At 42.9% G+C, this 15,959-nt stretch overlaps 1 protein-coding gene across 1 annotated transcript in view; it reads left to right on the plus strand.

Annotated features, from left to right (window-relative positions):
• Nucleotides 1-15,959, plus strand: part of LOC126412906 (uncharacterized) — a 660,163-nt gene that overhangs the window by 231,069 nt on the left and 413,135 nt on the right. The window lies entirely within an intron of this gene.

The following is a 15,959-nucleotide window of genomic DNA, read 5'->3' on the forward strand; positions in this document are numbered from 1 at the left end:
TCGACGACAGCTACTAATGGTGCAGACGTTGACGACATTGCTACCAGCAGTACTGCAGTGGCTTCCCGGTAGTGGCTTCCACCCAGCTGGTGATCCATACGCGCTGGCGGGCGGTGGATGGTGAGAGGTGGAGGTGCGGAATTACATTGTGCACGTGACCAGAATCCGTGGTGCCCGCATAAGCGTAGATCTAGCGTGGAGCCCACGATTTCCGTATCCATCACGTGGGCGCCCATTCTGCTCCAGCCGTGGGGGGAAGTGGGGGGGGGGGGAGGGTTCGGGGGGCATCTGGCCGCAAATCCGCCACCCCACCACCTGCGGTCCGAGCTCCGTCCCAACTCCGCCGCTGGTGGGGATCCAGTTTTATCGTGCTATCTTGCAACATTGCGCTAAATATAGTTTCTTCTGTACTATAACAATGTCTTTTCTCGGCTTTGCTATTTACACTGTCAGAAAAAAAAAACAGAAGTACTCAGAAGATATGATTTACGAGTGCCCAATAGCGACAGGCAGGTTTAGAAGAAAGGATGACCGTTGCCTGTGTTCACCGACCTGTAATAACTTGCTTGCCTGCTTCATCCCCATTTCACTGTCATTACTGATAAATGCACTGGCATTGATACCAAAATACAGTAACGTACATGCCGTTGGCGAGTATGCAATTGATTAGAGTTGCAGTTCTCGTTGACAGGTAAATGGCCAATAGTGTACATCTACATGACTACTCTGCAATTCACATTTAAGTGCTTAGCAGAGGGTTCATCGCACCACAATCATATTATCTCTCTACTATTCCACTCCCGAACAGCGCGCGGGAAAAACGAACACCTAAACCTTTCTGTTCGAGCTCTGATTTCTCTTATTTTATTTTGATGATCATTCCTACCTATGTAGGTTAGGCTCAACAAAACATTTTCGCATTCGGAAGAGAAAGATGGTGACTGAAATTTCGTAAATAGATCTCGCCGCGACGAAAAACGTCTTTGCTTTAATGACTTTCATCCCAACTCGCGTATCATATCTGCCACACTCTCTCCCCTATTACGTGATAATACATAACGAGCTGCCCTTTTTGCACCCTTTCGATGTCCTCCGTCAATCCCACCTGATAAGGATCCCACACCGCGCAGCAATATTCTAACAGGGAACGAACGAGTGTAGTGTAAGCTTTCTTTTTAGTGGACTTGTTGCATTTTCTAAGTATCCTGCCAATGAAACGCAACCTTTGGCTCGCCTTCCCCACAATATCATCTATGTGGTCTTTCCAACTTAAGTTGTACGTAATTTTAACACCCAGGTACTTAGTTGGATTGACAGCCTTGAGAATTGCACTATTTATCGAGTAATCGAATTCCAACGGATTTCTTTCGGAACTCATGTGGATCACCTCACACTTTTCGTTATTTAGCGTCAACTGCCACCTGCCACACTATACAGCAATCTTTTCTAAATCGCTTTGCAACTGATATTGGTCTTCGGATGACCTTACTAGACGGTAAATTACAGCATCATCTGCGAACAACCTGAGAGAACTGCTCAGATTGTCACCCAGGTCATTTATATAGATCAGGAACAGCAGAGGTCCCAGGACGCTACCCTGGGGAACACCTGATATCACTTCAGTTTAACTCGATGATTTGCCGTCTATTACTACGAACTGCGACCTTCCTGACAGGCAATCACGAATCCAGTCGCAGACGATACCCCATAGGCCCGCAGCTTGATTAGAAGTCGCTTGTGAGGAACGGTCTCAAACGCTTTCCGGAAATCTAGAAATACGAAATCAACGTGAGATCCCCTGTCGATAGCGGCCATTACTTCGCGCGAATAAAGAGCTAGCTGCGTTGTACAAGAACGATGTTTTCTAAAACCATGCTGCTTACGTATCAATAGATCGTTCCCTTCGAGGTGATTCATAATGTTTGATACAGTACATTACTGTTGTTTCTGATTAGAGCTGTTATCAGTTCTGGTAGGGCATATATGGGACGTGAACAGCGTCAGATGTTCAGTGATCACTGGGGAGGACAATGAAATGCCACGTACTCGTTATCAGCACCTTCAGAGTTTGAAAAGGACCCCAGTGTGGGTCTCCATTTGGCCAGTTGCTCGAGTCATGCAATATCCAGATTTGTCGAACATTCGTATGTGACAGTTGCAACTGTGCTGCACTTTACATTAATTCCTATATGCGCTGGTTAACTTGAAAATGTAGACGTAACACTGAAGCACTGAGATGAACAAACGTCACTTGAAAGTCAATTTACAACAGGTCACTGAAACCTTCTGAGCCCCCAGGACTACTGTGCAAATTATCTATTTATTAAAGTTTTAGTTAGTAGCACACCATTACGAGTAATAGTGAAGTGCTAGATTTTTCTGAAGTCTGGCTGCATTAACTTCAAGGGACCAACTAATCATTCGTCGCATTTGCCCAATTTATTATTACTCACTTATTTACTTTCCGTGTCCGGAACTGGACTTCAGACTTCCAAAAATCAGCAGCCAATATGGCCTTGTCGTTTGCCCCCCATAAGTCATTCATTGTGCAGGGTGGTCTAAATATGGACAGATAAACAGGTGTTGAGGATCCTGGACAGAACCACACAGACAGAGAGTGTTCTCATACTTTTTTAGGAAACCCCATTGCTGCAGGTTTGTCTTGCACTTTGGCACTTCTACCCTCATACGGTTTAGGGTTCTCCAGACTGTGTATGATAGGTCTCCACCAGGCGCCAGGTCTTCTTTTACATCTTTATGGGGGTGTCTCAGGTCGATTTCCCACCTTTTCAAACGATTCTCTGCAGCCGACCCTTCCAGGGCTCGGGTACGTGACAGGAAACTCTTCCTCGAAAAAAGCCGTTGGTCAGCAGGCTGGTGTCCATATAAAGGGTGACGCATGTCACAGAATACAGGCAGCGATTGGAGTAGAGCTCAAAACTCACAAGTTTTGAGTTTCACGAATTTGTTAAATTTATTTTCCTATGACCCGCAGCAACAAATTTAATTAACTGCCATGAATGTTTATCCTATCCGAGAATGTAAATTACCGGACACTATCTCAGCTAGGTCCTCACTTGTGTATTGTGTATTAAACTGGGGACCTAGAAACGACGGAGAGGCTTCGCCCTGCCGTAGCCCTCAGTGGTTCACAACCCCACACAGGCCACAGCAGTCCACTCACCCCATCACCGCCCCACACCGGAACCAGGGTTATTGTGCAGTTCCAGTGGAGCCCCCCGCTACCGGTAACCCCAAATGTTTGAATGGTAGAGTAATTACGGTGTACGCAAATGTGCAAACAGTGTTTGCGCAGCAATCGCCGACATAGTTAACTGAGGCGGAATAAGGGAAACCAGTCCACATTCCGCGGGGCAGATGGAAAACCACCTTGAAAACCATCCACAGAGTGGCAGGCACACCAGACCTCGACACTAATCCACCGGGAAGCAGTGCGTTAGACCGCGCGGCTAGCCGGTTGGGCTTAGGTCCCCACTTACTCCAAAGCTTCGAAAAGTTCTAAGTTCAGCTTGTATCAGATTCAAGCTAAAGTTGTCATACGCTAAATGGCAAAAGTTACAAGTCCGAATCCACGCTCTACATCGGGTAAAAATTTCAGAGTTCGGAATCATCCCCAGAGGAAAAAGTGTTCTACGTCCACGTCTAGAAATTAGGGCTAAATGTTCAGTGGCGACAAATCGGGAAATTTTCTATGTCCACTTAGAAAAATCTCAGTACTTTCACGAGTCGACCCCCTCACCACCCATTCAACTTTCACAGAGACTGCTCACGAATATTGCCCAAACAAGCCCGCCTGAGATAAGATGGCGGCCAGGTATTTATACTCTCGCGTAGGTCACATGAGGCTCCCTAACCTTGTAAAAATATAAGACTGTTAATATATACAAGTATTATTTATGAAAGCACTTCGAAATTTTTATCAGGTGTTCAGAGCTGAAATTATATTTTTAGTACAGGTACCCATATTAGCATAAATTACACTTTTAACGTGAAAAATAATTCTTTTTGGTGATATTATTGTTAACAAATATAAACAATTAATTATGAACGTATTTCTAGTTTACTAACTATTGTTATTCTTTAATGCTGTCGCTATTTTTACGATATAAATTAATTTTGTAGTTAAATTTGCCGATTTTTCAGCACTGAATACACATTTTTAATGTTTGTCACCATTTCGGTTTAATTCTCTGATAGTTCTCTATGAGGTCTATGCATTGACACTTCGTTTGCGAAAATCGGTAGCGTTTGAAGTTCATACGGTTCATAAATTGTTTAATACAGAATAACTCATAAATTATTTATCGATTAGATGGTTCGCTTATATCCTCGGATTCGCCATAATTTTCCCTTTATTTCTGTGGTACTGCCTTTCTAGTATCTTACTGGATTGATATTTTATTACAACATATCCAATCTTCCAGCCCTTAACATGATGCCTTAAGTCTCTGACAGCAGCTCTTTCCACCATTTTCTCCCCAACGGATTTCGAGCACCGCAAGTATCGGCCACGTGCTGTCAGAGTGAGTCACTCGTCTGCTACCATCAGAATTTCTCATACATTGTGTCCGCTCCAATAGGAGAGCTCAAAGTGCGCCGACATCTAGCGGTCGAACGGCAAACCTGTTGCCGGTGTGGGCGGCCGGCTCACCCACTACGTGGCTTGCTGCCACCGCCTGTTTTCTGTCAAACGTGGGCTCGCGTGCCGACAACTGTCACACAGAGCGTAACAAACTCCGCGCCCGACCCTAAAGCTTACTAGATGCCTTCTTGGGGGCTGTACCGTCATACAGCATCCCGATGATCGACTGCATGGAAACGAGAGGGCACGCATACCCGTCGTTAAGATTTGACCACTTATGACCACCACAGTCGAGTGTCACCTTATTGAGCACGAACACATCGTAACCTCACACATCTGCACCATCCGAGAACAAGTAATGGACCCCCTGCAACATTCTGTAGCGTAAACATGGTCCGTAGTAGGCTGTACGTTGATTAAGCATCTGGAGACAGTGAATCCCCACAAATACAAAATTCTGTGTCATCCCGCACCATTGATCAGTGACTATCAGCAGGCTCGCTAGGGAATTACCATCCCATACGTTAATACCACAATGGAAACGGCTGTCTTTGGAGTGGCGCCGAGAGCGGGAAGCATGGACCACTGGTAAATGGCGGTGCGTTGTGTTCAACAATCAATTGCGATTTGGAATTACACCGGATAACCATCACGTACGTGCTCGAGTGGCGGCAACATGGGGAGAGGGCCCGATTCCCAATGTTCTGAAGAGGCGCAGCGGTGTTACTCCTGGCGTGAAGATTTGGGGAGCCATCGGTAATGCCTTCAGGCCACGGCTGGTTGTGATTTAGTGAACTCTTTTCCCCTTTTCCCACAATGGTACGTCTCGCACGTTCTGCGTTCTCACGTCTTACACCTCCCGGTATCGTGATGACATTTTTCAACACAACAACGTTCGTCGACACCTCGCACGTGTCTCTATGAACTGTGTATGCGACGTGGTACTCTCGTGGCTCCTTAACATGTCCAGATCAATGGCCAATAGTAAAAATGTTGGGCCAGCTCGTACGTATCTCCGACCCAGTGACAGAATCCCGGATATCAAGGACCAGTTACAACAGATGTGGGCGAGCTTGCGGCAGAAAAGGATACAACGGCATTATTACACAATTTCCAACCGACCAGTGCACGAATTTAGGCCAAAGCGGATGTTACGTCACACGCATAAGTGGGATTATTCTCACAGATTCATTGTAAGTTTGCTTCGAGTTTGAAATCACTGACGTAACATCACATGTCCTCTGAAACAGTGATGTGTCATTTCGTTTCCTATTCCCATTCTGGGTAATTTTTGTCAGGCAGTGTATTTATTTACTGCGTGGGGAATGTGCACAAAAATATGATAAATCTCCATGTGCTCTTCATTCTGGAGATAATTGTCGCAGTTCTCCATGCTAGTTAGTTGGCTACGTGTTAGGCGGGTAACTTTGCGTGGTATAATGTAATGACATGGAACCCGTCAGTTTGCAGAACATTAACATAATTCGTATTTACATCGAACAATCTGAGAAAGATCGGTTCCGCTTGGTCTTTATTTTCATTTATTTTCTAAAAACACTCCAGACTACACGAAAACATCAGAGAAAATCGTAAAAATAAACATTCAAAAAATCACACAAATGTCAATTTTTCGAGCCCAAAAATACACTCGAATGCTCAAAAATATTTTTAAGTAATTTTAAATCCACTTATTTTCTTCAACAATAACCTAAATTGAAATAAAATATTCTCTCAAGCATATTTATTTTTTATTGAATAACGAGAACATCCCAAAACATTCGAGAACATACTACTACATTCGACAACATCGCAAAACATTCAAAAACAATATTTGAAAATGTTAAAGAAAACGCCGGAAATACAGTTTCTTGTCGCCAATGAAATACACTTGCAAAAATTTAAACGATTCGTTTGACAATGCTACCATCCTGTTCGATGAAAGACTTCTCCTTTAATCGAAAACACAAGACTGGATTAATGTTCTTCACTGCTCATGGAAGAGGCACCAAATGATGCCATTTCAAAGCAAACATGGTATGGCCTCATATCTGGTAGAGTTTTTCCAGTCATGTTTTAATTCTGGTAGGGGCACTGTAACAATACGAGTCAAGATAGATGTAACGGTACTTGAATAGCGTATTTCCCTCTATTGGTTACGGTAGAGAGATCGATCTTCCGGTCCTGTCTGTATACTTATATATAATATTGCTTGAATAAAGGGTGGGAGAGTGTAAAGCTATCGTTAAAAACGCACGACGCGCGATTTATTACCATTTGGTCGGTCATAATAATAATAACATGCTTTTGAATATAATTAAAATACAACGGCGATACCTGCTTAGTGTTATTGGACATAATATGTAGTAAATTAATGAGTAAGGTAGCCGATCCTATAAGAAGAGGTAAAATTGGGCATATTGAGGTGTTTTGCTTTATATCGACGAAGCCGATGATACGGCGTCATTTTCTCGTTTACTCTTAGAAATAAACAAGTAAAGAAGTGCTAATTGTGCGTAGTGAAAAAATATAGGGGCGAATTTTAAATAACAACGGTATACATTCCGAGTAACAAAAGGACATTTAGTTACACAAAATCGCGGACAGCGAAGTGTGGTCATGAAATTGAGTACACCTACTGGGCGGTCAATTCCGGGATAAATCTATACGCATCTCACTAGGGACGCGGTATTGAGACCGTTTCTTTTTCTTTTTTAATTATATCGCGGAGAGCGGGCTCCAATTTATGAAAATGAGAAAAACTGTATCATTATCATTGACTGTTGGTGTCGAGCAACCAAAACTGTTCATCAAAGGGTTTCGATGGAACTTGGGAGTTAAGGTTCAGGCACTCGCTTATACTCCACATCAGAGTGTGAATGAGTGGTGAATGCGAAATAAAACTGTGAACAAAGTTACGTTAAATAAAACAGAAGAAACAAGACAGTTTGGTCGTATCTGTTATTATTCCATCAACTGCAACATTTCTTCTCGTTGTAAGAAGCCTTTATAGACGATCGTTATGACAATTTGCTTCGAAGGGATCTCGTTACGAGTTAAGTTTTAGGGACCTGGTCAAGAGGGGGTAGTTCGTAGATCCTAATTACTGCAGCTATTCTGGAATCAGGTGCTACCGTGACCGTTGTGTGTTGTCAATGACTTAAGGTTACCATATCTCATCCTATAAGATCGACGCACCTTTCCACTTGGTATTACGGGCCTCACGGCAACAACGACAACGCCGATGATGAAGGAAGATACGGTAGAGCACGTCCAGTGGCGCTAATCGAATTTTTCCACTCATGCACACATTCCTACGGTTTCTGTGATGAATTCCTTGGTGCCACAGAACGAACACACTTGATCCATTTTACCAATGACAACATATTGGTGTTTGTTGTACTCTTTTAAGTAATTCTCAGAACTGACAAACTGTAATCTCCATTTCCTCGGTTTTTCATTTCTCATCTGTTCTGTTGCTGTACCTGCGATCGTTGTCTTTCACAAACTTCATTCATTTTAATTCTGTTTCATTTGTTTCGTGATCTTGTTTCTTCGTGCAGTTTCTGTATACCAGCTGACTGCCTCACTCGATCCTTTTCTGTAATGCCATCTCGTTGTTGATCTATTGTCTCCCAATTTATTTATTTCCTCAGTTTGTGAAGCTAAACACGCTTCTCGTTCCTGATGTGTTTCATTTCTTCAATGTGCTATTCCCTTCTTTTCACATCACCACTAGCAAGATCTTCTTCTTTTTCACATATTGGCAGCCTGTTAAATGCCAGTCATGCTTAACACATAACAATACATGAGTATTCAATGAACCGTGGATGAAGCCCGACCAACAGGCATTAGCTGCAGTGATCAAAAATAATAGTGCATTGAGAATGGCTAGTTTCTAGCCGAAATCTAGATCTGCCAATAAAATTTCAAAAGGACGACTGATAGCTAAAATCTATTATTTACACGTCAATATAACAATCGCTGCGTGCAACAGCCTTCTGAATGGAAGGTAACCTGATGAAAATGTAAGTTAATGCGAATGAGTAGGAGAAACAAACCCGTAACTTTAGGATACAGCATTATTTGTGTCGTGCTTGACACGGGTTGTTTAAATATCTGGGCGTAAAGTTGCAAAGCTATATGAGGTGGAACGAGCATCTGATAACGGTGGCAGGGAAGGCGAGTGGTCTACTTCCGTTTATTAGGAGAATTATAAGAAAGAGTAAAGGGGAACGCATGTAAGACGTAGGTGTGACTTATTGTTGAGTACTGCTCCAGTGTTTAGGATCCATAACACGTCATGTTGAAGGAGGACATGGAAGCAATTGAGAGGCGGACTTATCGGTAAGTTCGAAAACACATAAATGTTACAGAGGGAATCCTTCGAGGAACGTTATTTCCGAGGAAAACTGTTGTTGTGGTCTTCAGTCCTGAGACTGGTTTGATGCAGCTCTCCATGCCACCCTATCGTGTGCAAGCTTTTCATCTCCCAGTACCTACTGCAGCCTACATCCTTCTGAATCTGCTTAGTTTATTCATCTCTTGGTCTCCCTCTACGATTTTTACCCTCCACGCTGCCCTCCAATACTAAATTGGTGATCCCTTGATGCCTCAGTACATGTCCTACCAACCGATCCCTCCTTCTAGTCAAGTTGTGCCACAAACTCCTCCACTCCCAAATTCTATTCAATACCTCATTAGTTATGTGATCTACCTATCTAATCTTCAGCACACTTCTGTAGCACCACATTTCGAAGACTTCAATTCTCTTCTTGTCTAAGCTATTTATCGTCCACGTTTCACTTCCATACATGGCTACACTCCATACAAATACTTTCAGAAACGACTTCCTGACACTTAAATCTATACTTGATGTTAAAAAATTGCTTTTGTTAGGAAACACTTTCCTTGCCATTCCCGGTCTACATTTTATATCCTCTCTACTTCGATCATCATCAGTTATTTTGCTCCCCAAATAGCAAAACTTTTTTACTACTTTAAGTGTCTCATTTCCTAATCTAATTCCCTCAGCATCACCCGATTTAATTCGACTACATTCCATTATCCTCGTTTTGCTTTTGTTGATGTTCATCTTACACCCTCCTTACACTACTGAGAAAATTTAGAGAACCGACATTTGGAGCTGACTGCCGGAAGAGTCTACTGCCGCCAACATACATGGCGCGTGAGGAGAAAGATAAGATACTAGAAATTAGGGCTCTTACAGAGCCATATGGATAGTTTTTTTCTCTCTATATATATGCGATTGGAACAGGAAAGGAAATGACAAGTAGTGGTAAGGGTACCCTCCGCCATGCACCGTAGGGTGGCTTGCAGAGTATCTATGTAGATGTACAGTCGTGTACAAAACGAGCGAGACCCTCGCCTTTTCGTTATGCTGATCCGCACAGCTTTATAGTCTGCTACACAGTATAACAGGCAACGCGACGAAGTGCTATCAACATACTATGCACAGGCGTGAAATTGACGAACTATCGAAACTTTGTCAGACTGTTTTCAATCATATGTAAGACTATACGAGGGTTGGAACTTAAATAGTGGCAACTATTTATTCACAACCTACACAAAAGAGTTACATGTTTGCACCTGTTACTGTCCTTCAAAGTAGTCACCAGCGTTGTGTAGAACCCGTTGCCGTTACTCGCTAATAACAGTATTTTGTCATTTCGATAAACATCCCGAATGATTGTCACATAAGCGGTGACATAAAGGTAGAAAATTCATGTTTTATAGTCCAGAAAGCTCTATGCAACAGAAACTGCAGATCATTTTGCCATTTTCATTGCAAAATTGCCGGCTTATTCATCTCTGGGATAATAATAGAGGGCTGTTTGCCTGGGTTGTCTGCTAGCGTAGTGAAAGGTGTTTGCTGCTGCAAGGGAGGTCTGGTTTGTTTTCCGTTCTAATCTCGATGGAGGCAGATAGACTATCAGTAAAGCAATTTTAAGAAATTCTCGCGCGCGCAATACGTTTAATTGCTACATTTGTTCCGTACTGGCGCCCTGTGCATGTCAATATGAAACTCATTCTCCGCTTCTGTCAATAATTGAATTGACTTACATGTGGCACTGAATGATTTTTAACTGAATTTCGTAATGAAACTTCACGCATTGCTAAATTTGCACACTTTCATGGTAGGTCAACAACGGTAATCCACTATGACTTGTCTGAAAGTTGACACAAACCGTTTCGCGGCCAAATGCGCATAATATTTGCTAATTCGTAACGATCTAGGGTACTTTGTCTCACTAGTACAGTTCCGTTATCTCGAGAAGCTGAAATTCATTTTTATAAGTACAGTTCATACTAAATAGCGTTTCTTCTTTCATTTATATCTTATATTTACGTGTTGTGTTTAACACACTAATCAGATTAATATAGTCTTACACATGATTGAAAACAGTCTGACAAAGGTCGGATAGTCTGTCAAATTCACGCCTGTTCGTAGTATGTTGGTAGCACTTCGTAGCCTTGCCTGTTATGCTGTGTAGCAGACTTTAAAGCTGTGCGGATCACCATAACGAAAAGGCGAGGGGTCTCGCTCGTTTTGTCCACGACTGTACATGTAGATGTAGATCCCGCTCAGGAGAATTGAAATCTAATCTATTTCGTAGAACAGATTCTCTGATGGAACCTTCTTGACCCTGCCAAAAACTGCCGAAGGAATTGGGACGTATTGTGACCACGGCGTCGGCCGATCTTATCGTGCGACCTCTGGCGACAGCGTCTGGCAACCGTTGCCGTTGGCACCGTGAACGCAGCCTCAGTCTGAGAGATCCGGCGCAGCTCCCCATTAAGGATGCAGCGACGGAGAGTGCGCTTCGCGGGTTGCGTGCTCTGCAGGGACGCAGCAGCGGTAGGAGTAGCGTATGCAGCAGGGAGTGGCTAGAGGTGCGAGCGCTAATGAAGAGCCAGCGCCTGGCAGGGGGAGCCTAATTGCGTTGTCGCTGCCGCCATTGTTCTGCAGTAATGGGCCAGGGGTTGCGGGAGGGGTACGCCGGGTGGGGGGGGGGGGGGGGGGGCTGCAGCAGCAGCAGCGCTGGACAGCGCAGCGCTGGAAGGCAGCGTCTCTGCCACTCCACTGCGGTTGATGCACGAGAGGTAGGAAACGTGCTGCTTGTATTAAGACTAACTTGCGTCGTAAGGTGTGTGGGTACGCGTGTGTATGTGTGCGTGTGTTTGTAATAGAAAACTGAACTATTCCTACGAGTAGCAAAAGTAAAGCCTTGAACGTTCAAGCTGTGCAGATACAATGTGCTCTCGCATTAATGTGACGACCGCGTATAGTCGACCTCAACGTGCAATAACCACCCAGAGACGCCAGGTGGCAGTATTAGCAGGGGACATACGAAGTGTGTCGGGGGGATGAGGAAAACAGTGCAGTCGTTATCCGTAATGCATAAATGGAGCGATTTATCTGACGTCGAAAACTACATCATCATGGACTTTCGAGAAAACAGTGGTAGCACTTCCAAAACGTCTAACAAGGAGACGGCACGACCGTGGGGTTGCGGATTTGTCCGGCATTTTGTGTGGTGAAAGAGGACCCCTAACACCTGACGTTGTTAAAATATTAGGATGCACTACCTGGAAAATCCTGGGAAAAATCGATCCAAAGTTTCTTAGGTGCCGTATGAGTAGAAAATGTTAGTGCATTGCCTAGCCGCCTTCTGTCTTAGATGTTTAGGGCTCGGACTCTTACGCCAGAGGTCTCGGGTTCGATTCCTCCTCCAGCACTTTTTTTCTTCTTCTGTTTCATTTTCTTTTGTTATTCCACCAATTATTTAGAAAGTTTCCAAAACTTACATTATCTTTAACAAATTAGTTACTTTATTGAATAAAAATTATTTTCTTTTTGTCCAACAACACAATTCATGACGGTGGGTGTTCCAGTTTTCATTCTAAGTATACGAGGAGAAACATTGGGTCTTTAATCAGAATAACAAAGTCGATTGGGAAACATTCAATTTTTATAAATATAATAATTATAAACAAGAACTGCAGTGGTAATTATCGTAAAAACAAACAAAGCAATAATTTTTGCGACATCTTGCGCAACATATAAAAGCGGATTTTTTACGATCACAGGGGGTTTGCAATAAATCTGTACAAAAACATACTCCATTAACATTTACGAAAATGTTTTGAGTTTCTGATAATTTTGAGGCAAACCGGGAATATTGAAGCAAGTCTCGGAATATTGGTGACGATAATTGATGGTGAATTATAAAATAAATCTTTATACAATCTTCCCGGGAATTAATTTCACGATTCTCCTGTAACAATGCGCTACAATGTAGCAAGCAACAGAATTTTTTAAAAAAAGTGCTGGAGGAGGAATCGAACCCAACCTCTGGCGTAATGGTCCAAGCGTTAACCATGTAGGCCAAACGGCGGCTCGGCAACGGACTAACATTTTATCCTCATACGGCACCTAAGAAACTTTGGATCGATTTTTCTCGGGATTTTCCGAGTAGTGCGTCCTAATACTTTAGCCATGTGAGGTGTTAGGGGTCCCCTTTCGGACAAATCCCCGACCCCACGGTCGTGCCGTCTCCGTGTAAGTTTGTAAGCTGTTCGCATGTCGCCGTAATTAAAGTATACTGTGCATGGAAAAATGCTGCTCTCCAAACCTCGTGCTGAGGCAGCTGTGGGGCATCATGGACCATAGATGACAGGGACGAACGACGCCTACCGAGATGTGTAGAATAGACGTGCAGTTGTGGAGCACTTAGCCGCCCAGATGAACACAGGGGTTACCAACAGTGACTTCTCAATGACCGTTCAGTGAACGGTGCTGCATATGGACCTCCGCAGCAGGTGCCTGGTTGATGCACCCATGCTGACTGCATCGGCGACGAAAGCTGAATTACGCGCCGATACCACGACTGTACGTCCACTGAGTGGCGATGGGTGAACTTTTCAGATGAATCACGTTTTATGGTCCATCGGACATATGGCCATTGTCTTGTACGTCCTAGGATGCAAGAGGGAGTGTTATGGTCTCGGTAACTATGTCATCGCAGTCCCTGGGTGATCCTGTCATCCTGGAAGGCACAAAGGATCAACACAAGCACGCACCTATACTCGGGGACGATGTCCATTCCTAGATGCAGAATGTTCATTCTCAGCACGATGGCAGGACACTGCAATATGTCACACAATTCATTGTGTAAGTGAGTGGCTGGAAGACGACCGGGATGAGACAACCAAAATCCACAGTTTTATATCTAATCGAGAATCTGTGGGACCACTTCCTTTGGGCTGTTTGTGCCATGGATCCTCGGCAGAGACATATAGCGGAGCTGTCCACGGCACTGGAGTAAGCATGGCTCCACATTCCGCTAGGTACTGTGACCTCCCCCTTACTAATCGGCCTATCCTGCTTGTGATATATGAGCGTGGATCGCTTGTATGCCTAATGGATTTTTACTAATTGGATAACGCTATTTCTCCCGAAGAAGTAATACGGATAAGTAGGAAGAAAGAGTACAACCGACCCTTCTAATGGAGCAGTCTACTTAAAAAAAATAAAAAATAAAAAGGAATTAATTTGGAAAAAATGAAAATTATTTTGTGCATTCACTCAAGAACAATACGACAGAAAAGGGGTACCATGGTCATGAATCCAAAAGTTACACTAATGAATGAAAAGGAAATAATTAACAGTTGCCAGCCCACTAGGGCAATTTACATCCAAATTCCTGTACAAGATGATGGGAAAGAAAAAACATGTACCGGTATTATTAAACACTGACGTGGCAACTGAAGGTTGTCACGTTTTTTTGACACTAATTTTAAGTGAGTATGCTAATGATAAAGAAAACTGAGAAATCACTCTAACGTTATGTTTGGCATTAAATTTTGAAAAAGGCAATCGAGTAATGATTTGAAAATATTCACTTAAACTGTATATTAGTATTGAACTTCTTTATGTGAACCATGACTATCAGTGACCTCAACATAACGTCATCAAAGAAATTTAGAAAAAGAAACCAAACACTTTTTACTTTACCGTTACTTATTTTGCAAATTGGATTTCATATTATTGTCTGAACAACTGAGGCTTTTTCACTGACCTGAACAGAATCAAATACTAGAATACGTACCAAACCAAAAAGCCATGTGCTCCAAGCTATATGTAAAACAAATAAAACTTCTGCACTCTTAATTTGTGCATTTATTTAGATTTGTATTTTTCCCAGTGACTGATTCTCAAACTTGAAAAACGAAATTGCTTTACTTTAGTCATATATTGAAGCCTCTGTTGTACAACAGTTAATTGAAAATAGACTGGGGCTAAAATTCTTAAAAGAGAAATTATTCATTAATAAACTGGCTGTAAGTATTCAATTTGTTTCTTGTGACACTCAGTTCCTATATTTGGAAAAAAAGGAACAAAAATCCTGCTTGTTAACAATGTCTGGGGGCAATGAGGACACAATCGCCCTGAGTTTAACTGATTATTATTTAAATAAATCTTATCAATCAAATTACATTCAGTTGTGCTGCTGGGTTAGCTGTTAATACTTTCTGCCAATGAACAGTCTTACTTCATTACTGTGCATACGACGAAGCTCGGAGCCGACGACGAAACTGTGTTGCTGGAACTGCTGCTGTTGTTGAAGACGGTAGCCACGGCTAATTACAGGAATGGGCAATCGTAATTGATACAGCCTCTTCTGCCCGTCCACTGCCCGTACTTCTGCTACTAGACATCTGGCCGCCGCGGGTGCATGATGCCGCCGAAAATGGTACTCTCTACTGCGAGAGCGTTAACACCACACTTCCCCACACTGCAACTGCTAGAACCCGTCTCTCTCTCTCTCTCTCGGCACGCTCCGCACAACTCCCTACCCAAAGATCTTACAACGCACAAGCTTGTTACTATCGTTGCTAGGCGATGCAAATAACAATTCCTTTGGCTTATTCACAGAGCTTATAAGTTTCACAGTAAGACAGATAAATACAATGAAATGTCAACAGATTTCTACCCAAATTTACATATACAGCGAAGGAAATGTCCTTACTTATTAAAAGAAAGCATTTAAATTACAAATATTTACACATACTTCAGCAAAGAAATTATATATCGGTAGCAGGTGCTATGCATCCTGCATTTTCGGTGTTACAGTACCTTCCAGAACCTCATTCACCCTCTCTCTGCACGCATCGCGTTGCAAAAGTTCGTTACTCAGGCTTTTGACGGGTGGTCACATTAATGTGACTAGAAAGTGTAGAAGCAGTCTTCGTACCACCGACAGACAACGTGGAGGCGCCATATGTTATCGTATGTTTAACAGAGTAAACACAGACACAAACACGCTTACCTAAT

Source organism: Schistocerca serialis, chromosome 7 (genome assembly GCF_023864345.2).
Source record: "Schistocerca serialis cubense isolate TAMUIC-IGC-003099 chromosome 7, iqSchSeri2.2, whole genome shotgun sequence".
Lineage (NCBI taxonomy): Eukaryota > Metazoa > Arthropoda > Insecta > Orthoptera > Acrididae > Schistocerca > Schistocerca serialis.